General features: G+C 37.3%; 1 protein-coding gene across 2 annotated transcripts in view; it reads right to left on the bottom strand.

Moving 5' to 3' along the window:
- The window catches only part of ZNF407 (zinc finger protein 407), a 350,474-nt gene that overhangs the window by 185,238 nt on the left and 148,086 nt on the right, over positions 1–17,150 (bottom strand). The window lies entirely within an intron of this gene.

Raw genomic sequence — 17,150 nt, 5'->3', positions numbered from 1 at the left:
ATGGCTCTGTTGATATAACTTAAGACAGCTGGAATCATTAGGCTGCAATGGAAGAGTTTCTCACTCATCCAACTTGGAGAAACACTGCAGAGTATGCTTCTTAGGATGAATATGTAACAGCAAATAGCATTAAGAAATGTCAAGATGGTCTGCTCTTTTAATTAAAAAACTCCGAAAAGAATATATAAAGTGGATTCATAGAAAAGGTTTAAACATTTTAGTGGATAACAAAAACCTTTGTTAAATAATACTTACTGAAAATAAGGAAGCAAAAACAAACAAAAAAACCAGGTCCAGATCTTAAACTTTTGTTAATCATGGTGGAGATAAATCACTGAGAAACTGGCCAAAAGAGTCTGGAAGAATAATTGAAATGAAATAGTGTATGAAGTATATACCAACTTTAAGTTTGACTTTATAAAAACAATTCCCTCTGAACAAGTTATTCCATATCTGCTTACTGAAGTGCTGTGAGCTGTAAGTCCTCTGAAGCGGTTACTGGAAACTTCCAGGGGCAGTACACAGGCCGAAATGAACCACTGTTCTGACATCTGCAGCAAGTCCTATAAACTACTTCTAAAAGATTTACTTCTTACAAAAGCAGCAGCCGGCACAGCCTCCCCTTGGGTTCTGCTACTGCAGACAGTGACTGATGAGGGAAAGTTAAGTGACTAGTAACTGATATGACCAGTTGTTGATTTTAGTAAATGATGAGGCTAGATCTTCTATATCATTTCAGTAAAATGAATTGTGTTCTTGTTAGTGCAGATTCTCACCAAATAACATTAAGAAATGAAATCATGTGATTTCTGCCCTTCTCCTGCCCTGTCCACCTATTTCTTGTAATAGACTCATACCTTTACAAAGCAGCTAAAATGCATTTAGAACCAACAATGCCTAAAAAATGTAAGACCAAACATAAGCAATGCCAAGAACTGACAGATGTTTTCCAGAGTGTGTATATTTTATGACAAACTCATATGATCCGTAAATTCAAGGGATCAAAACCTGGTAAAATGGTGACAGTGTATGGAAGTATAGAAGCATTTTAGTTTTCAGCATCTCCAAAAAGGTCAGTAAAGTTAGCTAAGAAAGTTATATGAAGACTACAAAACTAAGCTAAGAAACTTACATGAAGATCATTAGTGCTATATAAATTCATCCATCTTAAACACTGTGGCTGTAAATAACATACAACCTACAGACAGTAACCGTTACTCGGTGCCTCTTGAGATGATGAGTTACTTTGTCTTCCACTGTGGGAATTTTCCTTGTCCCAGCTGCAGCAGAAAGCATTTGCTACCTGGAAGAACTGTCAATCCCACACATCCATTTTATGTATCTGTTACCGCAGAACTGAACGCACTGATGAAGAAAACAGGTGAAACTGTGTATGCTGTAGGAGATCTAAACACATCGGCATGTAACATGAAGACTGGTTCAGTTCACAGCCATGTAATTGCTTTGCCAATACACCAGTAGTTAAATAGTTGAAGAAATTTGTCTGGAGACATGCTGAGCATCTCAGTCAATTTTCAACCCACTTAGAAATCTCCTTTAAGGCATTGAAAATTCAGCCAGACATAGAAAAGACCAAAGTGGTTGCACAGTCATGAATAGGATATCCGCGTAATCAGAAAACCAGGATCCCTACAATCACTAATGCTTTTCCAGTATAGCTGAAAAAAAAAAAAAAAAAAAACCAAAAAAACCCGCACCAAAAAAACCACCAACCAAAAAAAACCCACAAAACCCCAACCACAAAAAAAAAACCCCCAAAAAACCAACAAAGCACCCTCAAAAAACCTGCTAATGCCTTTCCAAGGAGACAATGTTTCCATGGCTTTTCTTGGCTATGTGTCAATATCAGACAGATGAGTGGAAATTCACCAGCTCACCTGCCTCTCAATGTGACTCCCAGGAACGACAAGCCTCAACAGGCTAGGGCCAGCCTTGCCACTGGAATGGGATGCTACACCTGTGCGATGCTTTTTAAGCTGTATTAGGGGTAATGGCTATGTTCTGCTATTGGAAAAGTCTATATATTGTGGCTGTACTCATGTTATTGGGCATCTGATCAATAAACTGGCAGTCTCCATAAGCTGTCATGACCCAGATTTTCCATCCGTCCACCAACAAGCCCTTCTTTTTGGCTACAGAAATTATTCTCCAGCTCTGAACTGGATATTCATGTCTAAATTTAATTTTATAATCAAAGAATAATACAGCAACCTTTCTTCATTTTTTTAGAATTCAAACACGATCTCACAGAATTACATACAAATGACTAGATGAAGAAAACACTCCTGAATCCTGCACACAGTTGAAAACAAAGTACAAACACCAGATCTTACATTAAATGTTAAACTGTAATTTTAATTTAGAACCCATAAATAAATACACTTCAGATAAACAGCTTCTCATTTGAGGACACAGACCACACAAATGCCTCAGCCCAAGCACCAACCCCTTTTTAGCTAAAAAGCAAGCAGGTCTGCTCCACATGGATTCAAGTGGGTTTTTTCTCCTTTCTCAGAGTTCAAGGTGCCCTGTACTGCTCACCAGTATCTTCTGTGCTAGATTGTTTATACCTGAAGATCTACCAAGCTTTTCCCATGCTTTTCAGGACTAAAAAGAACCATTTTGGTATAAAAGTCTTGGAAGCCAGGTAGGTTGTAAGGATACCCATCCAGCTCACCACCCTAGTTAGTGGTGCTCACAGCATGATGAAAGCCTGTTTCCTCACATCACCTATCTGGCTTTTACAAGACTCCACTTTCTCCTGAACCCTTCTACTGGACAAAGTCGGTCCCACAGTCTATACCTCTTTTCTACACATACTTCTAGTTACAGGGAAGGATGGGATCTGCTGCTCTGAGATCCTGAAAGCAAATGGACAAGGCTCAGGTGAGTCAATGCAAACCAGATCTCTGGCTGAAAGACCTCAAATTAAATACCACTTGATCTAGGTCTGTCCTTCAACAAATACCTCAAAGGAAAGAAAATTATGTCCTCAGGGCATGCATGCAATGGCTGCCCACACAACCTTAATCCTGCTCCCTTGTATACCTGTCTTGTTCAAACTACATTCCTAATCAGTTTCCATCGTCACGTTTATCTTTTAACATTTCCTTTTCAACAGTTTTCTACCACTGAATATTCATATTTTGCATATTTTCAGATGTTTTCATTTACATATTTAAAGAGCACCTAATTTTATCTCTCGCCCATATTTCCAACCTCTTTCTGTCCTTTTGTATTATAACCTCCTTCGTATTTGTTGAACATCCTAATTTTATGACCATCTGTGAATGTAATTAATGTAGCATTCAATCTTTCTACTAGATCCCTAGTAAATACGTTACATTTATTTGTATTGCAGATCCTAGAAGCACCTAGTTGCCACATTCCTTAAAATCAATGTTTTATCACTACCCTTTACTGTCCCTACAATTACTTTTTAATGCAACCAACAATTTTCACATGGAGTAACATTAACCAAATTTTGAGACGTATATAGAACTAAATCCTTTCTTAAAAGCTTACATTAAACATTACTACACAGAAATCTTAAAAAAAAAGTTTTCTAGCATAACTTACTTTGTTTATTGTTCATGACTCTTTACCCTTATAACTATTGTTTCAGTACTTGTCCCATTACTCTTCTGTACTAAGATACAAAGTTACACTCGTGCAGTTCTCCCACACACACTTCATGACCAGTCAGCTGATAGAGACTGAACTTACCTTGGAGGTGCCAAAGGAAAATGCAGGACCAACTATCTACAGCCAGAGAGAAACAGAGTGCCTCTCTCAACAGAGTTGATGCTCTGAATGGAATTTAAGGGAAAAGAAATAATGCAGTTGATCATAAGAAAACACAATACCACATAACAATTCATTTTGTTCGTGGACAGTTGTGAGAAGGACAGAATGAGGGTGCAAGGTGGTACGCATACCAAAGAAACTCCTCTCAGTGTCTGTACCTCTCTTTCTTAGCAACTTCTACAGCCTTTCTGGCCAGCTACCACAGGGAGTGCCAGCTGTTGCTCCTCAGCCCCGTGCAGCTCACAGACTAGTTGAGCACAGCTCCCATCCTGGAACTTGGTCTTCCAGGGGACTTCCAGCTAATACAAATTGGAAGGACCAAAGCCAATGTGATTATGGAGGCTGACACCACTAATTCAGCCCTCAGAACGAGCTTCATGCCAACATTGCACCAGAGCACAGCCAGAACTTTGGGGATCTCCCAGTTGCAACTCTTGTAAATGTTGCAATCCTGCAAACTAGGCCTACTGAGAAACGTGCTACGAGCCTTGTGCCCCTTGGTCATATAAGGATTTGAGTATTTAGCTCAAAGTTTGGGCATACCTGCACTAGAGTTTTTGGCTGGTTCCTCAGAAAAATTTTCTCCTCTTCCTCTAATCCCATCACAGCACAATAGGGCAAGCAAGGATAAAGGTGCCTACACAACTGTTCTTTTAGGCAGATTTACTCAACAGTCACATTTAGCAAAACATTGTTATCATTTCTACTTCTCTGCTTCCTTCCACAGCGTATCTTCCTTGTATCTCCTTATGTCAGACTTCTAGGGGAATGCAGAAGGGGAAGGAGCAGAGTTCTAGCATGCAAGCTGGGTGGGAACAGCACAGTCCTGGAGTGATGCCGCTAGTGCATCGCAGGGACGTAACGTAGGGAGGGCTCAATCAGGGACACGAGGGGAGAGGACAGCACAGAAACAGTCGGGCCGATGACCCATTCCTCTGAGTACACCCCTCTTCTCCTGAAGTGAAAATCAGTGCAGAGCAGATTTACCTCCCATCCCTGCCACAGCAAGTCAATTCTGCAGCATCCTAGCTAAGCAGTTCTCAGAGAAGCAATGTGAACTAGGGACCCTCAGGACAGGACAACACAGGGAAAAATCTCCGATTACCACTGCCTTAGCAATAAGCCTAAACTATACATAGAGAAGGTAAATGCAGGCTGGAATATACTGTCCAGAATTGCTGAAGCCAGCAGTATTATTCTTCAAACAAATTGCTATTATGAATATATAAACTGAAATATATAGGGCTTCATAACTTGAACAAATTCCTAAATTGATAGCAAAGTCATTCTGATAGGAAGTCACCGGGATAACTACATTTCCCCTGCCAAATTTCAAATCCCTGTCTAAAACTATGTGAATTGTTATCAGAAAAATCTGACATTCCTAAACTTTACAAAACATCGTGCTTTTAGCATGCACAGTTATGAGGTGGAATAAGCACCATGGAAGTTGCAGAATTGTCACCTTGAAAGATACTTTCACAAAGAAGTTACACAAGCATCTATCAAGAGTATCTTAGAATCGCAGTTCAAAATCTTACTTATTTACTGCTGGTGACCTACTTCAGGTTTCACTTCTCAGCCCAAATTCACACTTCAGCTGGTGAACTTCACTCAGGTAGTGACCCTGTGTGCACACACTATTATTTCACTTTGACTGTAACCATGTATTTGGGAACCATACTTATGTTTGCCTATAATTTATGATTAGGAGAATGGACTAGATCTCTCGTATTTTCTTCCAGGCCTATCTTTTAAACCGCTGTGATAGCTGTTCTTTTTAGAAAGCAGTTGAACCAATTATTCCAAAACTTTTTGCAAAGTTCAGTTCATCACAAGTACCACCTCTAATCATTATCCTGAGGTATCAGGAATGGAACGTGTTTCTTGGCAATTTTTCTGCTTATTATGCCCAAACTTCTGTTTACTGAGATGTCAGTCTGTAATACCCAAGTTAAACTTGAAATGCCAAGACTCTCTTCACCTAATTCATGCCTTAATCTGTACTTATTTTCCTAACAAATTTCAATAACATAATCAGTTATTCTGAAAAAAGTTCTGGATTTAAACCATTTTATGATTGCTCTGACTTTAAAAAGTAAATGACTTCTAGAAATATTTTATTCATGATTAGCAAAAAGTTATCATCAAAGTCTACAATTAAAGCTTCTGATCAACTAAACAGACCAACAGAAATAAGCAAAATAGGTAGTAATTTCCTGCTAAAATATTTGCTACATAGAAAAATTTCAAAATCCTCCTGTGTCAAAGAAGTATATTTAGAAGGTGGCAGAATGAATAATAATTTGAATTTGCCTTTAAACTACATTCTAATTCTGTCCATCTTCAAAATAAAGTCTCGATAATTAAAGAACCTGCAACAGACCTACAAAAGAACAGAACTTGAATATCTGGGACAAGTGGTCATGGCAGACTGAAGTCTAAGCACTGAGGTAGTACAGTTTTTAATCAGCCAATTTTTATAGTAAATTTTCTGTGTGGAAGAGTTTAAGATCTCATGAAACAACCAGTAAATGAAGTTTACCTCCAAAGGAAATAAAACTTGCTGCCCAGATTAGATACTTTGAAAGCAATGGCAAAAGCTAAAAGCAACCAGTTTCATGTCAGTCTGTCAGAAAGACCACAGAAAAATGAATGTGCAGTAAGAGAGGTGTCAAGGCATAATCAGTATACATTTAAGATGGAAAGCAAGAATCAAAAACTTAAACTGCTGAAAGGGCAACTGCCACATGAGATTTTTATCTTTAATAAGTTTCTCCTACAAAACAGTGCAGAAGATCTATTACACCATGAATTATGATACTATCTGTGAATTAGATGGCTGATGGATCAGACAACATGGGAGTAAACAGCACAGCGGGAATACAACCCCCTAAGCAGATACACGGGTCCAGTAGTAAAACAAATCTTCAGGTCAACATAAAAAATACTACACACACACATGCACGCACACACACACAGAGCAAAGGGAATCTGGTTTTGATATGAATGGATTTTTCAGAACCTGCAAACTGTTGGAGGAAAATCATCTAGAAATTTGTTCAGTGAACTCCAATAGCTGTTTCATAGGGAAGATAAACGTAAGGAGGCTGAGCGCTATAATAGACGGCACCATCTAAAAGAGATACATGTAAAGAGCATTAGGATGAAAAAACCCATCATCATTTAATGCAAGGACTAGTGCCTTTAATCCAACAAAGAGATCATATCCTAAGGGATGATATCAAGCATTCATCAGAAAGCAGACTCATAAATATTTTTGGAAGTTGCTGTCTATGTTAGAGAAAATGCATCAGAGATTTTCAGCAGTTGATGTGAATTGCATTTTTATTGTTTGTTTTTTGGGGGTTTTGTTTGTTTGTTTTTTCCATCAGGAGTATACCAACAAAGAATATTTGTGAAACCGTTCACAACCTCCCTACATACAGTAGGTTATATATAGAATCCTACTTCTGGTTTTGTCAAAAGTCCATTCACAGACACAAGGACATTGCAATACAACCCTGTACAAGCGTATGTTCAACTTGTTTAGCAGCAAAGCACCAAAACTCAGTGTCCGTTCTGTTTAATGTTTCAGTGCTAACACAGAGAAGAAAACAACCCTTCATTGTATTAGCTGAGAGACCATATCCAACTGCATCATATACATGTAGCAGCAATTCTGCTATTTTCCTACATTTGCATGATGACCTGCACTCCTCTGGTATTTTTACAGTAGAAGATTAAAAAAAGTTAGAAAAATAGAAAAGTTAAGTTAAAACTTCAAAATAGAAGAGCAACATTCATTATATTAGTTGAATCAGAATTAGATCCCATTAAAGTTCTTGTCCTGGGTTCAGCTGGGATAGAGTTAACTGTCTTCCTAGTAGCTGGTACAGTGCTATGTTTTGAGTTCAGTATGCGAAGAATGTTGGTAACACTGATGTTTTCAGTTGTTGCTAGTAGTGTTTAGACTGAAGTCAAGGATTTTTCAGCTTCTCATGCCCAGCCAGCGAGAAAGCTGGAGGGGCACAAGAAGTTGGCACAGGACACAGCCAGGGCAGCTGACCCCAACTGGCCAAAGGGATATTCCATACCGTGTGATGTCATGCCCAGTATATAAAATGTGGGGAGTGGGGGTGGGGGGATCGCCGCTCGGGGACTAGCTGGGTGTTGAGCAATTGCACTGCGCATCATTTGTACATTCCAATCTTTTTATTATTACTGTTGTCATTTTATTAGTGTTATCATTATTAGTTTCTTCTTTTCTGTTCTATTAAACCGTTCTTATCTCAACCCATGAGTTTTACTTCTTTTCCTGATTTTCTCCCCCTTCCCACTGGGTGGGGGGGGGAAGCGAGTGAGTGGCTGCATGGTGCTTAGTTGCTGGCTGGGGTTAAACCATGACAGTTCTATAATCTGGAACTACGCAATTAACATAAAGCAGAAGAAACCTCTCTACCCCTCCCCCTTATCTTCCTCATCATACCTGAGGAAATACAGTGAGGCAAGGTTCAGTAACACCTAGAAGACTGATGTTCTCTTGTGACTCTTCCAAAAGCCACAACCACCATTCCCAACTCTGATCCTTCTATACAAATGAATTAGTCCTTCATTGCCCATCTCCCTCCCTTTTTATTGGTAAGGTACCTGCCTCATCAGAAGTGCAGTCCCTATTCCTGTGCTTTTCAAAAGCACACTGATGAAAACAAGGCGACTATAGCAAGTGTGCACAGCAGGCAGTTTCTAAGAGGTCATATCTTCACTGCATTAATCCAGGGACTGCTGCAGTACATCATTATTGCCATGTTGGCTCCAGACCTGTTTTTTAAAATAGTTGTAACATATAGTGGATATATTTAATGAAAAATGTATGCACTATTATTTCCTTCTACTAACGTCAAACTACAGAATTCAGCTTCTAGCTGAAGAATGTCTATCTCCTGAAAGAGGAGCTAAATGACCTTTTACATTACCTTAAAAAAAAATAACACATGCCATTTTGCTGCGTTAGATCTATTTTCATTTTAAAAAACAAGAATAAGACGTTAAAGTCAAGTACAAGAAAGCAAATAAAATAAATAGCAAAACTACCATCACATCCCAAAGTATCTGTCATTTGCTGAAGATTTAGTCACAATAAGCCCATTCCTGTAAGTCCAGGTACAACTAATTTTTTTTTTTTTTTTTTTTTTTTTTTTGGAAATGGACTGGTTCACCTATGGGACAACACTTGACGCAAGGCTAGTATCCATCTAAACCTTATATAACCAAGTCAAGTGACCATTTGGGGTTAAGAAGTAACATCATTTTTCAGCTGAAAGGAACATTCTTTGCAGTATTTTTCAAATAAACCCCCAAAATTAAAGCACCTTTTCAGCCACAACAATTGCATCACATTTGAATAGAAATACTCAAGCTGTCTATCACTAGGAGGTCTTTAACAGGCTGTGCTTTTGTAATAGTAAATACGGACCTAACAAAGGTAGAACAGCTAAGAACTGTGCGCTGGCACATCGAGGTGCAAAAAGATATCATCATTGATGACACGTTAGTAACACATGCATGCCTGCAAACAGACAAACAGAAAAACAGAGTATGTGAATTTTATATGTATTTTTTGATAAATCAATTCTCTCTCGAACTAATACAGGACCTGAAAAAAAAGATGTGCACCAAAATGCTGTCAACTATAATTATATAATTTTTAAAATTTATATATAATTTATTATTTTGTAAGAAAAACAGTTTATGAGGCAATGAATCAGGATTTCTAGCTATGCAGAAAATGGTTTGGTGATTCAGCATTATAAGGTCTGTATACTTACAGAAGGTTGCTTGTTTGGGTTTTTTTTTTCCCCATTCTCAAGACACGATCACACCAATGTTACAGGAAAAAAGAAGTCATGGGAAAATTAATGATTATGCATTTTGTGGTGGGTTTTTTGTGGTTTGGTGTTTGGTTTTTTTTTTGTTTTTTTTTTTTTTTTTTTTTAAGTGTTTGAGAAAAAGGAATCACAAAAGCTGCTCAAAAAAGTCCCCTGAATGTCCATTGTTTTTCCCAGTAAGTGCAGGAACAGAAAAATACCATAATAGCTAAATGGACTAACCAGAGAACCCCTGTCTACAGAACAAAATCACTGTAACAAATTGACAGCAACTGGGTTGGTGATGTAGAGAGCCTGGCCCCCTCTGCTGTCTATTTTGTGCTTCTTCCAAAATGTTCCTAGTAAACCTATAGACTTAAAGAATAATGTTTTTGTAGTTGTGAATGCCTTCCTATGACTTAGACGCTGATGGATAAGCCTGACAACTCTTATAGAGACTAATATAACAACGTGTTAGACCTGGAAAAGACAAGGTTCAGAAAGGAAAAGGGGACCCAAAGAGGTTAAAAATCTTCACCCACTGTATTATACCCTTTCAGAGCCTTAAATCTAGAAGTTTTCCATATGTGTTACTGGGAATCAAAAGTTTGTACAAAAAGTGACAAATTCCTTTTGGTGACTAAACACTCTAAACTGGAGACAAGATGCAGATATACACACAGATATGTCAAAGCAGAGACTTTTTACAAAAGTAAAAAATACAAAGTACATTTTAAATTCATTACCTATAAAAATGAACTTTTACAATATGTAAGTTATATTTTGATCAAAAGTGTAAATGTAGCATATCTTTAATATGCCTTAAATAATACTGATCTGTTACTATACTGGAATTCACCCTCAAAGGATTCTACTGTAAAATATAGTACCTTCATTACAGTTCAAGGCTCATTATGCTCCCTTAGAGCTTCTTTCACAGAAGGTCAGAATACTACAGGAACAAGGAAGAAGGAAAAAAAAAAAAAAAAAAAAAGAGCCTTTTGCACGGCTTTGTCCCTTGTGAACAATGCCCCATGTTGTTCTTTTAAATCCCACGCTCTTGGGACATACATCATTCTCCTCTGACACACATCAATACCAACTTTAGTCTCTTCCTCAGTCCATTGGCTTCTCCTTTCTGTGTTTGCCTAGAGCAGCCTGCTCATGCACACTAACAAAGCAAAAAAGACGTATACCACAGAGGTTACAGCATTTGTTAAAACTGCCCGTGTAAATTACTCACGGACAACAATACTAATTAAAACCAGAGCAAACCGGAAAGAAATAAAAAAATAATTTGCATCAGATATCTGATTTACACTTCTCAACAGCTAAACTAGAGAATTAAGTCAAGACCAAGCAGAAGATAAAACCTTTGATAGCCAGCCGGTACTGTATGAGTCCTTGGTCTGAATTTTGCCAACGTTGAGCCTTCACAAAAACCTTTAGCTCAAAGCAGAATTTAACCAGGACCATTCACTGAAATTATCTGGAACACAAACCAATAGAACTCTGCAGTCACAGCAGAGTTGAACCTAACCTGGAAATCAGACTGAGTCTACTGGATTGACTCCCAATACAGCTCAATTTTCAGCTCAATTACAGAGAAATAAAGGGAAAAAGGAAGCCTCTGCACCCTTTGCAAGGAATTCCCTTCCCTGGCAATTATTCAGTCAATCTCACCAGATCTTAACACTTCCGTTACACCCAGAAGAGCGTCTGTCTCTGGCTTGATCAGAAGTCCTATTTGGAGAAAGATGTATGAACTTCACTTCCTCTCCCCCAGCATTCCTGTCCTTCAGATTAGCATTTCAAAAGCCCACCAAATTGCCTTCTTTCAATATGATGGCCAACTGTTTTAATTAAGCGATTTTCTCCAAGAGGTTGCTCATGACTTCCTGTTGCAAATTCCCATTCACTCAATCCTGCTGCACACCAAGTTAGGTAGCATGTAATAGTAAGTTCACTTTATTAAGGCAGCTCACCATTATAAATAACTTGTTCTTAACCTTGGATGATGTCACACTGATGTTCAAAGGTACTTTGTCCATCTTTTGAGTTGCTAATTTCAGCAACTTTGAACCCAAATCTTTTCCTTTGTGGGAGTTACACTTAAAATGTGACTCCTGAAAGGCTCAAAAGTTCTGAGATTTAGATAGATACAAATCGTTTCCTAACTTTTCCTATCACTAGCTTCCCTCAGCAAGTGTAATATTCACCAGCTGATCTTGCATTCATCTTCACTCATCAGGCGCTCTGCTGCTAAGACAACTCCTCTGTTTTCCCACTCCTTGCCATCACAGCAACTGTGATAGCCACAACAGTTTTATCACATCATCCCAATAAAAGGAAAAAGTCATTATAGTCCTATTTACAATGCTTCACAAGCTCTAATCAGCCCCTCTGAACTAAGTTTTACTACACTCACTTCATAGGTGGAAAGAAAATCAAACAGAAAAAAGTTATGTTACTGCCCAAGCCACTGGGATGAAAACACAACTGCAGCAGAATCCAAACTCCTCTCCTGCATGTACTCCCAGAACAGCTCGTCTTCCATAGGGGAAACCTGAAGAACAGTGAAGTCTGGCTGGGGGAAGGAATACTTCTTTAGAAAACAGAGGAACATCAGAAACATTCTAGCTTTACGCTAGTTTGCAACATGTTGGCCAACACTATACATTCTTCTAATTGCATTTTATTCTCCACACAAGTGGATTTCTCTTTCTTTTTTGCCCCTGTCCACACAGTCAAAAAGGTGTGGTTTTATCTGATATAACTATCACGAGTGAGAATTTTCCATCAATCTTACTGTAAATAGCAATGAAGAAAGTTTTCACTTCCTTGAATTCAGATGATGCCAACCCATGGGAAGAGATGCAAGTGCTGACTGCACGAAGCTTTACCTTCATGGAAGCTACCAATGCCTTGTCTTCACTTGGCTATTACAGATAGATAACTTGCATTAGATATATTGCTATGAATAAATACATGTTTTCAGTAAGGATACAGTACGATAAGCATATAGACTAAATTTCTACATGTTTGCCTCTCCCCAAGTCAGTCTGTCAGAGGTGCAGGCTTTTACAGAACAGTAAAAAGCATCATGATATACCAGGAGTTAGACTATAAATCTGCCCTGCTTTTCTAGCTGATATGTATGTTCTCTTAGTCAATAAGTGGTTATTATACTTTTTTACCCAACAGCGCACTTAGCTACCTTACACAGTGAAAGAAAATGAAAACTTGCACTCTTTGGCGTTAAAGGTAAAAATCCTACGTTTTGTCAATAGGAACAGAATTCATGCCAACATAATCATGTGTTAAGAGAACAATTGTAAACTAAAGAATATTCGTCACCTACAAAGTCTCCGTAAACAATGGGAAATATACCGACAGTCTGATAATTCAAAGCAACACACACACACACACACACACACACACAAAAAGGGTGACCATCAACAGTCAGTGATGATTGCGGCCAAATTTCAAACTTCAACAATTTTAGCCTCTGGTCTGGAAAAAAACAAGGAAGCAAAGAAGTAAAAACCAAATAAAACAGAAAAAACTCTCATTGCACTTCACTTCAAACTCAAAAAATGGCTGAATAAACTTTCTTGAATTAAAAAAAAATAAAAATTACTTGTGAACACACATGAAGCATGCAAAAGCTGTCCCCAGAAAGTTTCAGCTTTCATAAATTTCTGATTGCATGGATTCAGATGGTTGTATCTGATACTATTTCATGACTATAATAATATATAAACAAATGTATATATAAGTTAATATCACATTACTCAGATACTACAAATTATTTTTCTTTCAAACAATTTCAAGGACTTTATCAAGTATGCTTTCATCAAGGTCTGGTATTTTCTATTTACATATCACTGATAAAGAAGTGCTGTTTGAATGAATTACTCTTACGTTACCTGTTTTATTGTAACTTTTTCTATAAACGTGCTGTTGACACTACATTGTGTCGCTCTGGTGGAAGACTGAGCAGCATTTTCTATATTCTGATTATGTACCCCAGATCCTTTATACTTTTTTTACTGTGTACTGTGAATTAGCATTAAATATAATCTACAGTGTGTGCTGCAGAACTTTTAGTCCTGCATAGATTTATCCATGTTTTTTATTTTATTCTTATTATGAATTCTCAGAAGCCACTATGACATATGTTTTGAATGTGGATTAACAGAAGTAGGTACTTCACGTATTTCAGAGGACACAGTAAACTCATACTTGAAGAACAGTAGCATATATTCAAAATAATTTTTAAAAGGTATTGTCTAATTAGACTTTTGCTTAACAAGCAAAATTATGCTTCATTGATGATCCTGATCCAAATAATACTTTCTACTGATTTAATTGGACACCAGATCAGGCCCAAAAATGTATAATTGCATTCTTAATTTCAATCTCTATTTGCAATAGGAGGGGAACCCCCCCCCCACTATTATAAAACTAAAATTTAAGAAAATATTTTTATTTTTAAATTCTACACTTTGCCTTCAAATCTCTTTTTCACACCTGACCAATTTCATCAAAATAATCATTTGGTATCTAATTCCATAGATGTACAACTAGACAGCATTATTCTTTCCCCAACATGACAGTAACACAGGTTACAGGAAGAAGCTTTACATTTGATTTAAGAATATATATGCAAGTAACCATTTCTCTCATCTGACATGAGGGAAAGCGCGAAGCAAAACATTTCCATTAACTACTATTCTTACTTTACATATACTGCTAGAAGTTATTTGACCCTATTGTATTTCCTTGTCCTATTTGTGTTTATTTCAACTTTTACTCATTCGCTCAAAAGCGGAAGGAAAAGTCTAAATTGATTTTGAATTAATTGCTTCATTAATTTTGCTCTGATAACTTTATGTATCTCCTGTATTCCTCATCACAGCAAAGGAAAGTTCAGAGGAAAAAACAAAGGATTACTGTAGCATCAGACAAATTTGGTAAGGGCTACATTTTATAGTATGCTTATGTTGCAGTCTGCTGCTCAACAATTTGCATTGAAATTGTTGTTTGGTCTTCGCCTCTGCTGGTATTTTTCCTATAAATGGGAAAAATAGGAATCAGACTGTACTGACAAGTCAAAAGTAGATTTTAGGAAAGAAAAAGTATTAAAATGTCATAAGTATATGAAAAATTTGATTATTAAACTTAGTATAGCATAATACAGTTTAATAAAAATTGAGAAATATAAATCTAAGTAGAAATCTTCTGCACTGACGGAGAATTAAGGAGGAGACATATTCACAATTAAGCTTTGGTTTTGAGGCAGCAGTTAAACAGACTTATGTGAGAGCTCTATCAAAGTAGGTAACCATGTCTCAAACACAAAAATCTGTTTCATCATTTATAGTTTTTATCACATCATATAGCATAACTTTCACATGAGAACAAAGGTCATTTTAAAGCAAACTGTTGTTCTAAGGTAACTTTTAATTTGAGGACCAAATGTAAATTGCTATGGTGAATGCACGTTAGGTCACTAAAACAACGGTAGCTAAACTCAGATGTGACCTAGCAACCCAGGTGTTCAGGAAAAGTGCTGTTAACAGTAAGGATTGATGATCTAATCAAACTGTCACACTCAGATCCTCAGCAGGGTGGTTGGAGGGGAGGTGGAGGAGGATAATATTCAGAAAGCAAGCACATGCTTAGTGTTACTTTAAATTGATGCTGACATTTTCAATTGTAAAAAGAAATTTTTTCCTAAGTAATATAGGAAACAACTCTCCTAACCTTCCGGAGGATATCAGATAATCAGAGAGGTTGTTTTGCAAAAGCCAACTTCTCAGATGTGTGACTTTATGAAATACGAACTATCAGACATTTTAGAGATTCAAGATGATAGCAAACATTTTAATGCTTTTCTTTCACTCAGATAGGTATAAATGGGTATTTAGCTAACTCTGTGCATATGCACTTGCTATGCAGATACCATAAAGCAAAATAATTAATAAACCAGTCTATTTGTGCTAGTACCTCTATGCATTCTGCTTTCATGCTGTCTCTTGACTGTACCACTAAGGACTCAGGAAACTGCCAAGCAAAAATGTCAACAAATAAGTAAACAAGATGAAGTTTCAGTGGTCTAAGAAACTGGTTCTGCATCACTCTTTTAGTATTAACATCTGCCTATTTGCAAGGTGCTTAAAATTCGAGGAATACAGAATTGCCTTATTGCAGAAGTAAAATATTATTCCCTTACGTGAGTTTGCCCAGGAGTGATGAAGTCAAACGTAGTTATAAGCATGTAACAGTGACTTTACAGCCAGAAGAGCCATTTTCTTTTTCCAATTATCAGCTGGAGAGAAACTAGTTTAATGTGTCAGAAACTGGGCAACTATATTGCTTTAATCACAAACTGTAGCCATTTTCTTCATGAAGTTCCGAGATGGCCATTTACTACAGTATTTCGTCTTCACAGCCCTCTTAGACAACGATGGTTTGTTGATGGCAAACTTGTATGGAAACTTGCAGAAAGCCAACAGGAGGATTAGGCTTTTGGTGTCTCTCTCTTGACCATGGCTGGAATACTCTGAGCGTACAGCACTACACGGAGTGATGGTGAGCAACAAAAATAAGGCCATGGATCTGAAATTCTAGAAATGATCTCTCCTTTGTCTGCAATGAGCCATGTATTATATAGATGGTACAAACCCAAGAACTCATTTTATGACGTGTACTGCCAGTGAGCCACAGGTGTACAAACACAAGCAGTTCAAATATGATAAGTGGGAGTAAGGTTGTCTTATGTAAAATCATGCATCTGCTCTGTGTTTACGCTTTTATTTGTCTTGCAGCTCTAGAGATAGTGAAGCTAAACATCATTCTATATGAAGCAATCTACACAACCACATAAGCGTAATGAAGAGAGCAAGGAGTCTTTTTAAAATCACAAGTTTCAGACATAGCATATAGAGAAAAATTAAAGCCTTACTTAGGGGAAAAAAACAAAACGAAACAAAAAAAAACAGCTCCAAAAAAACCCCCACAGAGATGCACTTTCTCTCACTTGTACGCTGTACTGGTAAAATTTCTAGAAATTAATTGATCAAAAACCAGAAACAAAATCCTCAAAATCCCCAATAAGTACCAATGATAAAATTATTTAATTTCATCCGTCCTTTTTCTGTAGCTGTTGCATTCCTTCCGCCTGCAGTTATTTTATTGGCACACTCAGGTATACAGAAGAATTATGTATCTAGTAGATTGCTTTTATGTTTAAATATTAAGACTTCAGGCATTAAAAATTAGACACAAAACACCCTACGGGGAAAAAATTTGGAAATCATAAAATCTGGATGATATTCAGCAGCAGGAATTTCCTCAAGCTACCCTTTACTACAAAATTAATTCACATTACTGGAAGGCTTTCCTATACCCACAGAGTTGGGAATGTTTTGTCCTATGGGGGACTGTTCA

Source organism: Aquila chrysaetos, chromosome 4 (assembly GCF_900496995.4).
Source record: "Aquila chrysaetos chrysaetos chromosome 4, bAquChr1.4, whole genome shotgun sequence".
In the NCBI taxonomy this organism is placed as follows: Eukaryota; Metazoa; Chordata; class Aves; order Accipitriformes; family Accipitridae; genus Aquila; species Aquila chrysaetos.
The sequence above is the reverse complement of the archived record's forward strand: the minus strand, read 5'-3'. Positions and strand labels throughout refer to the sequence as shown.